Genomic DNA, 3,877 nt, shown 5'->3' with positions numbered 1-3,877 from the left:
CCGCGCGTCGCGTACGTCGCGCCTGGCGGGTCCGAACGTCGCCGCTCCGCGCATGCGCAGAGGCGGGGCCGGGTCCTCCTGCGTTCGGACGCGAAAGGGAACAAGCGGTGGGGGGGACTGAAGCGCTGGGTGGGAGAGGACCACTGGGTCGGAGGGATCCACTGGGTGAGAGGGATCTCCTGGGTTGGGGGATCGGCTAAGTGCGGGAGATCCACTGGGTGGGAGTGATCTACTTGGTCGGAGTGATTTGCTGGGTGGGAGGGATCTGCTAGGCGCGAGAGATCCACTCGGTGGGAGAGATCCGCAAGGTCAGAGGGATCCGCTAAGCGTGAGAGATCCACTCGGTGGGATGGATGCGCTGGGTTGGAGGGATCCGCTGGGTTGGGGGGATCGGCTAAGGGCAAAAGATCCGCTGGGTGGGAGGGATCTGCTGGGCAGGAGGGATCCGCTAAGCGCGAGAGATCCACTGGGTGGGAGAGATCCTCCAGGACGGAGGGATCCGCTGGGTGGGAGGGATCCACTAAGCGCCAGAGATCCGCTGGGTGGGAGAGATCCACAATGTCGGAGGGATCCGCTGGGTGGGAGGGATCCGCTGGGTTGGGGTGATCCACTGGGTCGGAGGGATTGGCTAAGTGTGAGAGATCCACTGAGTGGGAGGGATCCGCTGGGTGCTGTCCGTTTGGGGATGCTACGGTTCCCAAGGCTGGGAACTGGACTGCCGGGTGCAAGAGATCCACTGGGTGCGAGAGATCCTCCGGGTGGGAGAGATCCACTGGGTGCCGTCCGTTTGGGGACGCTACGGTTCCCACACAATAAAGTTATTTATTCGTAAGCAAAGCGCCTGTTTTTTTCTCCAAGGCTGGGTACTGAAGCGCCGGGTGGGAGAGATCTGCCGGGTGCGAGAGATCCGCCGGTAGGAGAGATCCACTGGGTGCCCTCCGTTTGGGGACGCTACGGTTCCCAAGGCTATGAACTGGACTGCCGGGTGCAAGAGATCCACTGGGTGGGAGAGATCCACCGGGTGGGAGAGATCCACTGGGTGCCGTCCGTTTGGGGACGCTACGGTTCCCAAGGCTGGGAACTGAACTGCCGGGTGCAAGAGATCCACTGGGTGGGAGAGATCCACTGGGTGTTACGGTTCCCACACAATAAAGTCCCCCCCAGGAATTGAATCGCCGGGTGCGAGAGATCCACTGGGTGCCCTCCGTTTGGGGACGCTATGGTTCCCAAGGCTGGGTACTGGACTGCCGGGTGCAAGAGATCCACTGGGTGGGAGAGATCCACTGGGCACCATCCGTTTGGGGACCCTATGGTTCCCACACAATAAAGTCACTTGTTCACAAGCAAAGCGCCTGGTTTTTTCTCCAAGGCTGGGAACTGAAGCGCTGGGTGGGAGAGATCCGCTGGGTGCGAGAGATCCGCCGGGTGTGAGAGATCCACTGGGCGGGAGAGATCCTCCAAGTAGGAGAGATCCTCCGGGTGGGAGAGATCCACTGGGCGGGAGAGATCCTCCAAGTAGGAGAGATCAGCCGGGTGGGAGAGATCCTCCGGGTAGGAGAGATCCTCCGGGTGGGAGGGATCCGCTGGGTGCCGTCCGTTTGGGGACGCTACGGTTCCCAAGGCTGTGAATTGAACTGCCGGGTGCAAGAGATCCACTGGGTGGGAGAGATCCGCTGGGCGGGAGAGATCCTCCAAGTAGGAGAGATCCGCTGGGTGGGAGATATCCACTGGGCGGGAGAGATCCTCCAGGTAGGAGAGATCCTCCGGGTGCCGTCCGTTTGGGGACACTACGGTTCCCAAGGCTTGGAACTGAGGTGCCGGGTGCAAGAGATCCACTGGGTGGGAGAGATCCTCCGGGTGGGAGAGATCCACTGGGCGGGAGAGATCCTCCAAGTAGGAGAGATCAGCCGGGTGGGAGAGATCCTCCAAGTAGGAGAGATCCTCCGGGTGGGAGAGAACCACTGGGCGGGAGAGATCCTCCAAGTAGGAGAGATCCTCTGGGTGGGAGAGATCCTCCAAGTAGGAGAGATAAGCTGGGTGGGATAGATCCGCCAGGTGGGAGAGATCCACTGGGCGGGAGAGATCCTCCAGGTGGGAGAGATCCACTGGGTGCCCTCCGTTTGGGGACGCTACAGTTCCCAAGGCTGGGAACTGAACGGCCGGGTGCAAGAGATCCACCGGGTGGGAGAGATCCTCCGGGTGGGAGAGATCCACCGGGTGCTACGGTTCCCACACAATAAAATCCCCCCAGGAATTGAATCGCCGGGTGCGAGAGATCCACTGGGCGCTGTCCGTTTGGGGACGCTATGGTTCCCACACAATAAAGTCACTTGTTCACAAGCAAAGCGCCTGGTTTTTTTCCTCCAAGGCTGGGAACTGAAGCGCCGGGTGGGAGAGATCCACTGGGTGGGAGAGATCCACTGGGTGCCGTCCGTTTGGGGACGCTATGGTTCCCACACAATAAAGTTATTTATTCGTAAGCAAAGCCCCTGGTTTTATTCTCCAAGGCTGGGAACTGAAGTGCCGGGTGGGAGAGATCTGCCGGGTGCGAGAGATCCACTGGGCGAGAGAGATCCACTGAGTGCCATCTGTTTGGGGACGCTATGGTTCCCACACAATAAAGTCAATTGTTCACAAGCAAAGCGCCTGGTTTTTTTCTCCAAGGCTGGGAACTGAAGCGCCGGGTGGGAGAGATCAGCCGGGTAGGAGAGATCCACTGGGTGCTACGGTTCCCACACAATAAAATCCCCCCAGGAATTGAATCGCCGGGTGCGAGAGATCCACTGGGTGCAAGAGATCCACTGGGCGCCATCCGTTTGGGGACGCTACGGTTCCCAAGGCTGGGAACTGAACTGCCGGGTGCAAGAGATCCACTGGGTGGGAGAGATCCACCGGGTGGGAGAGATCCGCTGGGTGCTACGGTTCCCACACAATAAAATCCCCCCAGGAATTGAATCGCCGGGTGCGAGAGATCCACTGGGTGCAAGAGATCCACTGGGCGCCATCCGTTTGGCGACGCTATGGTTCCCACACAATGTAGTCACTTGTTCACGAGCAAAGCGCCTGGTTTTTTTCTCCAAGGCTGGGAACTGAAGCGCCGGGTGAGAGAGATCCACTGGGTGGGAGAGATCCACTGGGCGGGAGAGATCCTCCAAGTAGGAGAGATCAGCCGGGTGGGAGAGATCCACTGGGCGGGAGAGATCCTCCAAGTAGGAGAGATCAGCCGGGTGGGAGAGATCCGCCGGGTGGGAGAGATCCACTGGGCGGGAGAGATCCTCCAAGTAGGAGAGATCCACCGGGTGGGAGAGATCCACTGGGTGCCCTCCGTTTGGGGACGCTACGGTTCCCAAGGCTTGGAACTGAACTGCCGGGTGCAAGAGATCCACTGGGTGGGAGAGATCCACCGGGTGGGAGAGATCCACTGGGCGGGAGAGATCCTCCAAGTAGAAGAGATCAGGCGGAGTGGGAGAGATCCGCCGGGTGGGAAAGATCCACTGGGCGGGAGAGATCCTCCAAGTAGGAGAGATCCGCTGGGTGGGAGGGATCCGCTGAGTGGGAGAGATCCTCCCAGTAGTAGAGATCCTCCGAGTGGGAGAGATCCACTGGGTGACGTCCGTTTTGGGACGCTACGGTTCCCAAGGCTGGGAATTGAACTGCCAGGTGCAAGAGATCCACTGGGTGGGAGAGATCCACTGGGTGCCCTCCGTTTGGCAACGCTACGGTTCCCAAGGCTGGGAACTGAAGTGCCGGGTGCCAGAGATCCACCGGGTGGGAGAGATCCACCGGGTGGGAGAGATCCACTGGGTGTCGTCCATTTGGGGACGCTACGGTTCCTAAGGCTGGGAATTGAACTGCCGGGTGCAAGAGATCCACCGGG

Source organism: Podarcis raffonei, chromosome Z, assembly GCF_027172205.1.
Source record: "Podarcis raffonei isolate rPodRaf1 chromosome Z, rPodRaf1.pri, whole genome shotgun sequence".
Taxonomy (NCBI): domain Eukaryota; kingdom Metazoa; phylum Chordata; class Lepidosauria; order Squamata; family Lacertidae; genus Podarcis; species Podarcis raffonei.
Note: the sequence above shows the minus strand (reverse complement) of the source record.